Consider the following 14,317-nt stretch of genomic DNA (forward strand, 5'->3'; position numbering starts at 1 on the left):
AAACTGCGTTTCAATTATTCACTGAGACTTTAATTAAGAAGGCCCACTAAATTAATAACAGCCTCGGAACGAGAGTGAGGAAAAGGACACGGACAGTCTCGGCCGGCTTCCCTCCCGTGGTAGACCCTGAGCTGCCGTCGACAGGCTGCCGTGCGGGTTCCTCCTCCAGGACAGCGTGGACAGCTCGGCGCTGCCGCCTTGGACATGCTCGCCTGGAGCATGTGACCTGAGGCGTCCCCCACCCGCACAAAGACAGAGGCCTGAGCTGCCCACGGCCGGGTGGCAGGAACCTGCGGGATGGAGTGGGACCCAGTGCAGCCTGGCGCCCGGAGGGGGCTTTGCTGACATGCACTGGACTACGCCACTGTCCCCATTTCTCTGCTCTGGGGAAAGGCAGTTTCCAGAAAGCTCCATGCCCAGAAATCACCTGCAGAGCCCAGGTGTCGGGGTGGCAAGGAGGTGCCAACTTGGGGCCCACGGGTCCTCACCTCTCAGGACGGGGCTTGGGGTTCCTGCTTGTGCAAATCCCCACCGGGCCACCTCCTGTCTCTCAAATGCTTGGCCTCAAAGCTGGCGAGAAAATGCAGGTTCAAGCTGGAAGGAGATTTCTGAGCAGGGGGAGGCCGTGCTGACCAGTGCAGGGAAGGTGCGGGCCCCTCCATCGCTGGGGCTAGTCTTCTGACGTCCCGATGGCACCAGGTCGTTGAACCTGTGGGCCCTGAGCTCCCGCGGGAGGCGCGTATGGTTTACCATTCCCGCCGTGGCCTGTGCGGTGCCCGTTGCTCCCTTGTTTCCCGGCCCCGTGTGACCCGCCGAGTAGCAGCACGGACGGTGGGGTGTGGACATGAAGCCCCGGCCCGAGCGGCCCTCACGGTGTGGCCGGGGGTGCACAGGGCCATGGGGGATGGCGTAGGAGGGCGTCGGCAGAGCGTGGCACAGGAGCGGGGCGGAGGCAGGGACGGAGTGAGCCTACGCGGGGGAGGCCCCCTCGGGCCAGGACGCGTGGGCGGGGCTGCCGCGTTCACCGGGGGCGAGCACGGGGGTCCAGGGGGCGGATGTGCAGGACGGCCAGCAAGGCCCAGTGTGTCCGGGGGACTCGCCCACGTGGCAGCGTCTGCTTCCGAGGTGGCACCCCCCGAGGGCGTCCGTGTGCCCACCCATCACGCCCACGCGTCTGCGGCCGTCAGAGGATCGGGCTCTTTCCCTCTGCGTCGTCTCACAGCAGAGATTCACGGCCCGGGTTGCGAGGAGCCGAGCGCAGTCGTGACTGCTGGACACAGGACGTGGAGGTGCCGGACGTCCTCGGACCCACGCGGTGCCCGGCGGCCCTCCCGAAGGGAAGGCCGAGGGCAGGTGCGCCAGGCGGCGGCTCGGGAACCTTCCCGCAGAAGTGGGCGCGTGCACGCTCCTGCCGCCAACGGAGGGCTCTGGCCGGGGGTGCTGGGCCCTAGGGCCCGAGAGAGGGTGGCCCCCATGACCATCCTGGGCAGCTTCGCTGGGCCAGCTCACGGGCTGACGGGGGCTGTGGGTCTGGGCGGAGCAGGTGCAGTGGGCTGTGGTGTTCGGAGCGATTCGAGGGCCCGGAGAGTAGAGAGAGGAGGGCTCTCAGCAAGTGTCCCGCTGGAACCCACTGGGTACCCGTCCTGGCTCTCGGTTCCAGGAAGCACAGGAGGGGAGACAGGGCCCCCGGGGCTCCGAGGCAGGTTGGGGAGCTCGTGTGAATACAACTCACACTTCCCGCGTGACACAGGTGCAGTGATAAATGGGATGTGTGTGCACCTGCGGGCCTAATGCAGAGGCGTCCTGCGGCAGGGAAGTGAGCACATTCGCCCGACTGCCCTGTGACCCGCCCCACCGCTAACGACCCTCAGTCAAGGTCAGGCCTGCACCGAGCAACCTCTTCCCATCCCCCCACCGGACCCAGGGAAGGCACGATGCGCGTGGTGGTTTCTAGGAGTTTCATGCCACGGGAGGGGACGCGGGACCCCGAGGGTGCCAGGAGGGCAGGAGGCTCCCGGGCATGGTTTCCAGGCTGTACCGAGAGATCTTGAGAAACTGCAGAACAAAGCGGGGATGCGGGATTAATGCGTCGTCGGTCTGGGCTTGTCAGAACGTGACGGGAGCCGCCGCGGACAGTAACGCGACTCACGTGGTAGAGTTACCCTCACCGCCCTAACCTGGGGACTCCGGCACCGAAGCCAACGCACTACCGCTGATTATTTGTGCGTAAAACCAGACGTGAGACAATAGGAGCAGCGTCCACCACCCAGAGATACGCGGAAAGGCTGCGACGGGACACCTCCTAACGTGTGTGCGGAACGAAAGACGGGCCGTCTTCGGGGCGTCTCTTCACCAGCAGGCGCCAGAGACGAGCGTGGAAGCCTTGAGCTGCATCTGCTTGGATGGTCCCCAGAAACCACACACACTTCAGCCGTCACCGCGGTCCCCTTGACCACAGGAGGGTGAAGGGGTCGTGCCAGCTGACGCGGGGCTGACAGGTGCACACGAAGTTTCCCTCTCCCTCCGTTTGTCTCACTCTCAGACACACACGCACACGCACGACCGCAGTGTACACGCGCGTGCACACACAAGCACGCACACGGCGCACCCGTTGACCCCTGTTATCCAGGGACAGTCCAGAACAATTCTGTCCTTGAATCTCCCCTACGAGATTCTGGGTCGGGTTTTCTTCTGCCTCCCGCCGGCCCCCGGCGAGAACAGCCTCTTGCTGGAGGAGCAGCACACGTCGTCATCACCCGGGCAAGATCATCAGGAACGCGCTCTAACAGCGCAGATCTAAGCCCAAAGACATGTCATCCGGACGCGAGCTACAGTCTTTCTGCCGCTCTCTGGTGCTCATGGATTTGAGGTCAGTGCCTGGCGGACGCTCCCGCATGAGAAAACTATTTCTTCTTCTCGAGCAGTCTTCAAATATTTGAAGGACTTTTTCAAGTGTCTTCTTAATCTTTTTTCTTTTTTTTCCCTGAGCAGGGCAGACCTGGCCCCATCAGTACTTTCCTCAGGAGCCGCAGACCCGGGTGCTCCAACTTCCTCAGAGCTGAGCAAACGCTGCTGAGTGTGCTGGGAAAGCTCCAGCGAGCGAACGGCGAGAGCCTCACCCCGTGTGCGCCCTGCCCTCCGGGGAGTGCAGGCTCCTGGTGCCCCCCGCACTGCCGTGCACCTGCCGCGGTGCGCCCGTGGACGGCTGCGCCGCGGTCCCAGTAGAATGTGTCGCTTCCCCGCCCTGACTCTTAAATGTCTGTCAGCAGCTCCCGCTGGCCAGAGTCTTTCTGCTCCCCTCCGGGCAGCACACGCCTGTGTTTAAAGCAGACTTGTTAGATTTTTGGGTTTTTTTTTTGTATTTTTAAAGGTTCCTTGTTGACATAAATGTACTAATGCTCAAGGACACAGTCTTCAAGCTCTCGTGTGTTCTTCTCCAGCTTGGGGTCAGAGAAGCATGAGCAGAGCTAAGGGAGTGTAGACTCCGTCCAACCCAAACCCTCATTTCGTGAGGAGCAGTTGGGTGTGCGAGGCGCGAAAGCATTTTATTCGTCCATCCATTCGTTCACTGCAGTGGTTTTATTTTTGTGGTAGACAACTTCTATCCTGTTAGTTCTTTTATTGAATAGCATACATGACCAGTCGTGTCCTCTGACTCCTGATTCTTTGTCTCTGCTCAGCTTCCTGGTAGATCCATTCATTTCTTATTTTATTCAACAAAATATTTTAACATTTTATTTTAAAAGATTTCAAAGACTGGAAAGAATCAAATTATAAACACGGTGTATGCATCACCCTTATTAAAAAAATTGTGTTGATATTTCTTCAAAGGTTTATCTCAAATATTTTAAAGCATATTCTAGATATCATGTCATTTCAAAAAAACAGTTCACTTAGCATCTTTACTTAAAAGGATACACACACATATAAATGATATCTATCTATCTGCCTCTCTATCTGTCATCTTTCCATCATCCCTCCATCCAACCATCCCCCCATCTATCCAACCATCCACCATCCAACCATCCATCCATCCACCATCCATCCATCCACCATCCATCCATCCATCATCCATCCATCCACCATCCATCCATCCACCCATCCATCCATCCACCATCCATCCACCATCCATCCATCCATCCATCCATCCATCCATCTGTCCATCCATCCATCTATCCTTCTAACCATCCACCCACCATCCATCCATCCATCCATCCACCCACCATCCATCCACCATCCATCCATCCATCCACCATCCATCCATCCATCCATCCATCTACCATCCACCCACCATTCATCACCATCCATCATCCATCCAACCATCCACCATCCAACCGTCCATCCATCCATCCATCTACCATCCACCCATCCATCCTTCCTTCTATCCATCCATTTATCCTTCATCCATCACCCACCCATCCACCTGTCACAAAGGGCCACAATACTATCATCACACCCAACAAGGTCATAGTAATCCTTTGATGTTCTGTAATTTCTAATCCATATCCAAATTTCCCTATTGTCTCCAATAGGGTCTTTTCAGAGTTGCTTTCTTCCTTGAGTTTAGTGGCTAAACATTTACAGGTATTTACTTTCTTTACTTTCCAACATGGTCATATTCCTTATGTATCACTGATTTGTTGGAGGAAATGGCTTCCTATGGTTTGTCCCTGTCTCCGTCTTTCATGTAAACTGCTGGATGGAGGCTTGACTTGGCTGTGGTCCGATGTTTCAGCGTGACGTCCCCACACACATGCTGCTTGTGTTACTGCCTCATGCTGGGAGGTGCTTCTGTCCTCCAGCCTTCAGACTGGGCTCAGCCTGATGCGCCCCTCCAGTCACTTGAGGAATGGGAAAACAGCCGCCCGTGCTTTTGGAATAGATCCATTATGCCTTTAAGAGTTGCAAAATGGTGGTTTTTCTAATTTAACTCTCCTCTGGAGCAGTGGTAGAGATTTTCCTACAAAGAATAACTTTCTCTCACCAGTTTTAAACTAACGATGGGGAAGATAAGCATTTGAAACCTTCTCTTCATTTCCAAGGTGAAGAAATAAAGAAGTGTCGGCTCTGGCCAGCACCCGGTTTGACCAATAAGGACACCCTTTGTGAGCATTGTTGTGGCCCAACGAGTTTATGTTTGATGAACTTCAGGCACTGTAGTCGTTACCCTGCCTGATACTCTCATCGTTCCACATCAGGCCAGTGAGGACTTTTTCCCAATGGATAGCTTTAGGTAGGGGGTTTATAGGTTTTTCAAATTTAGGGAAAAAGCCCAATTTTTTCAAATATTCTTCCATATCTCTTTTTCTGGGACTCCAGTTCTGAGTATGGGAGACGGATGGATATTGCACCACGGGTAACTGACACCACCTAACTCCGTCCCCGTTTCTCTCTCCTCAGGACGGTTGCCGCATTTCCGAGTTCCACTTCCCTTGCCTTCGATCGACCTGCTTGTGATTCCGTCCCGGTGTCAGTCACGGTGATGCCGTGTTTGCTTTCTCGGCAGGGGCTTCGTGTGTCTCTTCTTTGTAGTTCCTGTTTCTTTATTCATTATGACCACAGGTTTTATTAAATCCTTAAGCACATTTATTTTACTTTTAAAATGATTTTAAAAATTCATTTATTTGAGAGAGAGTGAAAGAGAGAGCGTATGAGCAGGGGGAGGGGCAGAGGGAGAAGCAGACTCCTCGCGGAGCAGGGAGCCTGACGCGGCCTCGATCCCAGGACCCCGAGATCATGACCTGAGCCGAAGGCAGAGGCTTCACCCACTGAGCCCCCCAGGCGCCCCTTAAACACCTTTATAATAACCATTTCAGAGTCCTTGTCTGCAAGTTACAATGGCTTTGACATTTCTGTGTCCTTTTCTGTTGACTACTTCTTTTTGAAGTTGTCAGTGACATTTTTCTGCATTTTCAGTAATTTCTGATTAGACGCCTGGTGCTGGGATGTTTTCGTCAATGACTGAATTTCCCCCACAATTAATTACAGGACATCTACTCTGTGCAAGACACTGTCCCAGTAACTCGGGACATAGCAGTGAACGAGCCAGTAACATCTCGGGCGTTCAGAATGCTCTTACACGGCAGGCGGGGGACGCGCCGGAGCAGACAGACACAGCGATCGTGCAAGTTCCATACGACTTTCCCCTGATGAAGCAAAAATGCACTTTCTCTGCCAGGGGAAAAATAAACACCAAAAAGACCCCAAATCTCAACCGCACAAGGCAGACATTTGATGGACCAGCTTGCCACCGCGAGGAGCCAAGTTTATTATTAACAGAAGAAACACAGGGGACGTAGGCACCGCTCGAAAGTCCCCGCGCCTCCAGGCTCATTTTCTTCTTGATTGAGTTGAAAAATCTCACAATTTCAAGTTACAGTCCATCTAGAAGCAGAAAGTCACCCAAACCAACTCCTGGGCCTTTTGGCTCCTGGGAACAGGAGGACCGTGTACAGGGTCGGGCTGGGCTGCTGTGGGGACCCTGGGCTGGGGCTTCAGGACCGGGCTGCTTTGGTCCCCCGGTCAGCTCTGCCCTCTGCTGTGAGGAGCAGGTGCACCAGGCCCCAGAGTGGACGCCCGGAGGCCATTGTCCCAGGGCGCAGACCGGAGCCATCCCCCCACCGCCGCAAAGCCAGCGCCCAACGCTGCTCCGTGTCCACACTGGGAACTGTGTCCCGAGCCTGTGCCAGGCAGTCCCTGTGCTCATGCATCGTGGGCAAACCTGCACTCTGAGGAAAATCCGGAGATCTCAACATTTCAGTTTTTAATAGGTGGAAAACAAAATTAGGTGAACTAAGTGTTCACTCGAGAAGCTAGGAATTGATTAATACAGGAAAAGGAAAGAAAGTAGGGCACCCAGGTAAATCAGGTGAGCAGAGAACACCGTAGATTAGAGGAGATGTATTAAGTAGTTTCGTAAGTAAATCGAGTAACTGTTCTCTTAAAACACGAATAAAGTAGATAAAGGGTTAGCAGTTTCGTCAGGAGTGACAGTGAGACCGCACGCATTTTACAGATGTGCACACGTTTCCGCTACACAGGGCGTGTGTTCAGGGAGGGTCTGTGGGGTCAATGGGACACACTTCAGCGCAGAGCTCTCGATCGCCTCGGGAAGCACCAAGCTCTGATACGGACCCGAAGAGAAACGTCTACGCCGCTTTGCTGAGACAGCCTGGCGGGAGATAAGCTCAGGAAAGTCAATAGGTTTTATTATACTAGAAATAAACAAAATACCAGGAAATGGAAATGAGGGAAATATTTTGCTCCCAACGTTGGCGAAACCAGGAAGACACACAGAGATGATCTCAAAAACGAAGTACCAAGTCCACGGAGGGAAAACAGTCTTGTTCCAGGTCAGGTGACTGCCGGGAGCCTGTCGTTTTCAGGGACGCCGAGCACCCTAACGCACCCACCCGTCCAGCGTAACGGAAACTAGAATGTGCTTCGGTTAGATCGCCGGGAAGCTCATGTAACGATCTTCAAGTCCACACGGGAGAGTCAGGTCCGGAACGGTCGAGAAGACGGAGTCATTGCTGCCGCGGAGCGGGGCGCCTTGCTTCTCCACGGGAGGCTGTGTGGCGGGGCTTGGGCTGGGAAGGGCGGCCCGGAGGGCACTGGGGGCTCGTAACCTTGTCTGCGAGGTTTGGCCAGTGGGACGGGGACAAGACAGTACATCTCCTGAGCATGGCCGGTGGCACGACGTCCTGCCCTGCGCGAAGGCTTCCGTGGCCGTGATGGCGGTGACGCCACCCAGAAGCCAGCCTCGGGGGTTTCGTGTAAAAGCGACAAATGGCCCTTAATAAGGAACTAGAAGCCACGAAAGGAACGCATTTTTGTTCAAATAGCATGAAAATCTCTTGAGAGTTGAAATGATATGAAAACAACATGTAGCTGGGGTGTTTTGATGCAAACGACAGACGTAGGGTGACTGTACCCTCCGAGCGGCACACGGTGTTATTAGAACGCGGCCAGAGGACAGAACCGACAAACCGGCAAATGTCCGAAAAGATGTTCAGACACACCATTATTCAGAGAAATGCAAATAAAAGACACGATGCGTTTTCTACCCCCCAGACTGAAGAAAACAAAGAGGACAGCAGCGCGTCTGCGGGCCGGGAAGATCTCTCTCGTGTTATTTGTGTAAAGGCGTTACAGTGTCTTGGAGAGCAATCTGGAAAACTCTCCCCGTGCACTTTGAGGCTGACGCTCTGCCGCGGGCCCGTCCTCCCCGTGTGAGTCTGGCGGGTGACGTGTGCGCTGAGAGGTGGCGATCATAGGCTTGGGAGCCTTCAGAGAAATAAAATGCCGTCGAGAATTATTTTTGACGTAGAAGGCTGTTTCTTCAAGTGTTTTGTGTGTGCACGTGTGTGCGTGTGGTGGCAAGACAGACAGCCACGCGGATGTGCCCGTGGATGCCATCCGTGGAGAGGGCGGCGGCCGGTGTCTCGGGGACCGTGGTGGAGCTTCCCGGGGGCTTGACATCCAGGCTCAGCGGGCAGGTCGGGAAGCTCCCTCTCCCCGCACACGTCCTGCTCGTCCTCCACGTGCGCTGTGACCTCTGGCCCCGGGTCTGACTTGCTGCTGGGAGACGCTGCGTCATGATGCTGGTGTGGCCGGTGGCCGTGGTCTGTCCTCCTCCTGTATCATCGGCCGCCTTCTCCGGGATCTCCGTTCGCCTCCCGGCCCGTCTCCTTGTGAAGACGGCCTTCTCTGGTGGGTTTCCTGCCCGCTCCTGTCCTCCGCGGGACTCACTGGACGACAGCCCCACGCTGGGACAGCCCACGAAGGGGCTTCCGTCCGTTAGCACTTTGTTCACTAAGTTGAACAAGGTTCATGACGAAATCCGGATTTCTGGTTTCTCTTGGGGTGGGGGACGGACACGTCGGGTGCGTGGCTGATGTGGAGTGCTGGCTGTTCCGTGGGGTGAAGACGGTCGTGTCTCAGTCCTCGCCCGGAACACCCCCGGAGGGCTGCCCTTGGCACACCCCTTCCTTCTCTGCCCCTGCAGACGGTGGGCTTGCGTCCGAGCGTGTCCCCACTTTCCCTGCGGTTCCCACAAGTCCCCGTCCCCAGCCTGGGTCAGAGCCTCTGTGGGCCCTGGGCTTGTATCCCTCCGGGGTCCTGGGCCTGCCGCTTCCCTCCCGGTTCTGCCGGCGCCTCTGTCTGCCCGGGTGTCACCACCGCCCCACCTGAGGGCTCTTGGAGGACACGGGGTCTGTCTTCTCCAGGATGCTCGGGGCGGCCCCGCTGGTCCAGGTGCCCCCGTGGGTTTTGGGACAGCCACCACGAACCCGGCCTCCTCTCCGGACCCCGGCTGCCTCATTCTTCCTGGGTCTGGGTGAGGCCTTCACACCGCCCTCCAGTGCCCCCGAGGCTCCTGACGCCCCGGATGACATCCAGTCTTCCCGTCCGGCTTCCGGGGCCCTCTGGCCTCGCCTGTGTCTCCTTCCCACGCAGTCCCGGCCGGCCACGCGTGGTCTCTTCTGTTCCTCGGAGGCCGGGCCGCACGGGCTCTCTGCCAGCCCCTGGTCCGTCCCAGTCCTCGACCGCACGTGTTTTCTACCGAGACTCTGAAGCCCTTGGAGCTACGCTCGCGTACGGGTCCCGATTTGGCCGACGAGCGCCGCCCGAAGCCTTAGGAGACGCCGGTCGGCGAAGTCCATCCTCACGCAGGGACTCTGCGCGCCGAGCTTTGCAGGTGCTGCCAGGAGACGGGCCCCAGGGCCCACCGCTGGGGCCGCGAAGCCTTGCGACCGGGTCATTCAGAAATTGTTGCCAAAATCAATAGGTTTGGATCTGAAACTTTTACTTGAACACGATTTTTACCAATACGTGAGGTGAAGGTTTTTGAAGAAACATGTGCATTGCATCTTTATTTGTAGCAGAAAATGGTGAAAAGCCCATAATCCGGCAGCGGAAGTTGGTCCACATGACGTGGGATGTGTGGGGGAGGAAGACACGTGTGCGTGGGCGTGCGGGGGACCAGTGATGGGGCAGCGGTGGGGCGGCGGTGGGGGAGACCGGCCGTGGGCTGCCGACCCAGGCCCAGCTGCTGGGCTCGCCCTGTCTCGGGCACAGCCCCTCCCCGCTTCGTCAGGCTGGGCCCGGGGCTCTGACAACCACATTTCTTCTGTGAATGCGTGTGTGGGTGCAGGGGATCTGCGAGGTGGGAGGGAGGGAGAAGGGCTCCCCCCTGCAAAGTGGCAGCTCACGCAACAGTCAGCCGCTGCGAGGGCCCCCAAACCAGCCGCCCCCTCCGAGGGCTACACCGCAGCGTCTGGACCCGATGGCGGCCCCGGGGGCTTCGTCCCCTTTTCTCTGCCCCCAGGAGCGAGGGTGTTCCCGCTCCCTCTCTCTTCTCTGAGAACGGGCTGGGCAATTCCCCAGGGCCCACCGCGCCTCCCGTCTTGGGGTCCAGAGAGAGCATTCCTGGTTCTCCCGTCAGGCGGTGAAGACTGGAGCAGGACCCCTCTACCCGTTTTCAGTTTGTCCCCCAAACAGTGTCAGGTCAAGCTTTGGATTCTATCCGCCACAGACGCTGCCTTCCCGCGTCTCAGGTGCCGGTCTTCCCGCGGGACCCCAGTTGCCAGAAGTCACAGTGTGGATAGGTCACAGCTCCTCCTGGGTGTGCCGAGGGCTGGCCGGGCTGGGGGCCTCCCTGCTCCGGGACAGGAGGCTCGGGGAAGGCCCCCCGGGCCCGTGTCTCAGAGACCCCAGGAGGGAAGAAATGAGCCGTGGATGGGAGACGGACCACCTGAGGGCAGGACGCCGGGTCCCGCCGGTGTCGAGTGCGGGCTTCTGGCCCCCCCGAAGGGGACCATCCCTTGGCACACTGTGGGAGCCACCGGCGCTTCCCCTCTTGTGACGATGGTAACAAGGGTCTGTAGCTCACGAAGAAGCCATCCTGGGCGTCAACTTCCCGAGTAAAAGCGGGAGTTTTGTTCCATGCTGCAAGTTTTCTATGCGGCAGGGACACCACCTCTCAGGGTTTCCACAGGACCGTGTCCGCGCGCCGGCGGCCGATGAGGCTTACCGCGGGCTTCGTCTGCTTCCCAGGTGGGCTGGCGCAGGCTCCCGGGACTGCACCCGTGCAAACGACATGGAAAGCACAAAGAAAGGCGAGACGGGAGCCGTGGGCGCTGCCCCGGGAGTCGGCTTTTCATGCATATTTATGAAGTTCTGCATTTGAGAAGTATCCGCACTCGTCCCCCGGTTTCCGTCTGAGAATATATTGCCTCGTGGCAGAACCAATGCTCTGAGTCAGCCCCGTCGGCTGGCACACGGCCGCTCTCATTACCCTGTTGTACAATACATGAGGAATGATTTTATTCATAGATTCATCTAAAGATGGAATTGGAAATAATTTATCTGGTATTGATGTGAGAATTGTGTGTATTTAAAACGTTGCTGCAGAGCGGGCTTGAACATGCACGGCGAAGGCGTCCCAGGAAGCCTCTCCTTCTGCTTCGAGGCCGAGTCTTTGTCTTTTTTAATACCCGTGTCCTGTTTTTCATCCCAGTATTTCCAGACGCTTCTCTTTGTTTGGAATGTGTGGCCTCCCTGCCCGTGCATTCGGCCCACCGTCCTCCTCGTCGCCCCCGTGACCTGCACGTCCCGCGAGAAGGCACGGGCGCGTGGGCTGGGGAGAGAGAAGGGGTGAAACGCCCGGGGGGGGGCGGTTTGTCTGGAGTCTCAGCCGGTCTGGGTGCTGTGTCTGCGTGCTACGTGCTGTCCCGAAAACCGGCGTTCGAGTGGCTGTGTGAGGACTCAGCCCCGGCCTGGACCGGATCACTGGACGTGAAGGAGAGAGTGTTTCCTCGGGGAGAAGTTTCTGCGGGTCCAGCTGGCTGGTACAGACGTTGTGCGGTAACGAGCCACCACGGTTAGAGGTGTTCAGAAGACGCGCTAAGCCAGCAGCACAGTTTTCGGGTGTGGGGGGAGTGTCCGAACACATGCTTCTCAGAAGAATGTCCTCCGTGTCGGATAGGCACATGGAGGATACTCAGGGCCACCGGTCAGGAGAACGCAGGGTGAGACCGCAAAGGGACGTCCTTGTATACCCGTCAGCCCGGAGGGGACACTGAGTGGCCAGACTTCGGTCAGGATGTGGAGCACTGGGCACTGACACCTGCTGCTGGAGGGGATGCTGGAGGACAGCCGGGCTGCGTCCTCGGGAGGTCACCACACGGCTTCCCTGTAAACAGTCACCCAGCTCTTGGGCATCGACCCAAGCAAATCGGAAACCGGTGTCGATGCAAAACCCGCACGCGGCGCTCCCAGCGGCCCTGGCCTCGTGGCCACACCTGGAGGCACCCAGACGTCCAACGGAGCCGTGGTCCCTCCATGCAGCGGACACCCGTCCCCAGTACAGAGACAAGCCACAGTCACTCGGCCGCAGGGGGGACCTAAACCCATTTTTCTGAGTGACAGAGCCAGACCCAGGAGACCCCGTATATGTGGTCGCGTTGATACAGCATTCTGGAAAAGGCAGAACCCCAGGACCAGAAAACACGTCGGTGGCTTGGGATAGGGGTAGGATCGGCCTCGAGGGGGCAGAGAAGCTAACTTTGAGGGTGACAGAGGTGGCCTGTATGTATCTGGGGCGGGGGGCACGCGAGTCCGAGCGTCCGTCAGGGCCCCGTGAACTCTGCTTTGAGAAATTTGCAGTCATCGGCGAGAAGGGGAGGGGCCCGGGGACGGGCCAGACCTACTGCACGTGCGTGGGGGGAAAGAGGAGGTGAAAGTCGCTCGGGAAGGTGTTTTGATTGGACACAAGAAAGGTAAAGGCAAAAGGAACCGTGGTTGGCACCCACCGGGGTTGGCACCCATCGGTCTGGGCACCCATCGGGCTGGTAACTTTGTTTCTGCCGACCTGTGATTCCGTTACTGTTTCGGGGTCAACCAGGGCCGAACAAATGAGTAAATAAGTTGCGGGTAAGGAGACTCGGGCTCCTCACTGAGCCGCCGTCCCGTCAAGCAGGAGAGACTGGAATGCGCCCGAGCCGTCACCAGACTCCAGAAACACACCCGTGGGCTCCCATGCGTGTGGAAGGCGGCTCTGACCACGGCGGTGTCTCAGAAGCCGTGATGCGCCGACAGCCGTGCGCACCCTGGGGCCCCGGTCGGGGGAGCAGGGCTTCCTGGGAGGAAACACCGGGAGGGCCTGGGGTGTCTCGGAGCCTCAAGTCCGGGGGCTTCTCCAAAGAGGCGGAAGAGGAGGAGACCCTCTCCCGTGAGTGTGGTGGGACCTGCCGACGCTTCTGCAAACGGGGCAGGAGCGAGAGGGACCCGGCGGACGCCCCGACCCCCGGCCACGTGTCACCCCCCGTGGCCACGTGTCCAGGCTGTGGCCACCTGTGAGGCGTCTCGGTTGCCCCAGCATGGTGAGATCAAAGGTCACTCCCCCTCCGCGCTCTTTGCCCCAACACCGGTGCGTTCGTGCAGTCTCGGGGAAACACGCGGGAAGCAACTTTCTCAAAACGCAAGACGGACTCCCGGCGGCATCCAGGTCATGACGAAACGAAAGCCTGAGGCAGGCCAAGCCCGGAGGAGGCTGCAGAGTCACGGCACCGAGGGGTCACGTCCTGGACGGACCCCGGAGCGGGGGAGGACGTTGAGGGAAGCTGCGGGTCTGTGTAAGGCCCTTCGTTTGGCTCACAGACGCGTGTCCGTGTGGTGGATGGCGTCCAGCCCACAGACCGGCATCCGTGCGACCGCCGCACCCAGTTCCTGGACTCAGATCCACGTTCGTGTCTCAGTTTCAGCGTTGACGTCATTTAATCCTGCTGCGGATTTTAACAAACACACCCGCGCCATGTCAGCGTCAGGGGACCCGGGCGCGAGGCACGTGGGAACACTCCTTGCCGTCTCTGGAACTCTCCTGGGATTCCCAGGTTACCTCAGGAGACCAAGCGACAGAGCAGTGATTCCGAAGCTCTACAGCAAGGATCTGCGCTTGGGGCATTAATGACCGAAATGGAGAGCCACGTGGAAAAGTGTAGCCGGTGACCCGGAAGGCGATCCTGTGTGCGGCTGTGAGCGAGCTCCTCCCGGGCCCGAGTCACTGCCCACACCGGTCACAGCAGGACCAGACCCCCCCTTCCTCCTCTGAGCGTATTTGATGTCCTGGCAAGACCGACGTCCACCGCGGAGACACCCATCTGGGCTCACGGGAGCCTCGCCGTGACGGTAAAGAGACAGTGCGCGAAACGGTACTGACCTTGGAGCATCGATGTGTGGGCTGCAAAGCCGTCCAAACCACGAGGTCCACATTTTCGGTTCCCTTTCCCCGTGGCAGGTCTGGCCGTGTCTGGGACAC

This window comes from Meles meles, chromosome 7 (genome assembly GCF_922984935.1).
Source record: "Meles meles chromosome 7, mMelMel3.1 paternal haplotype, whole genome shotgun sequence".
NCBI lineage: Eukaryota > Metazoa > Chordata > Mammalia > Carnivora > Mustelidae > Meles > Meles meles.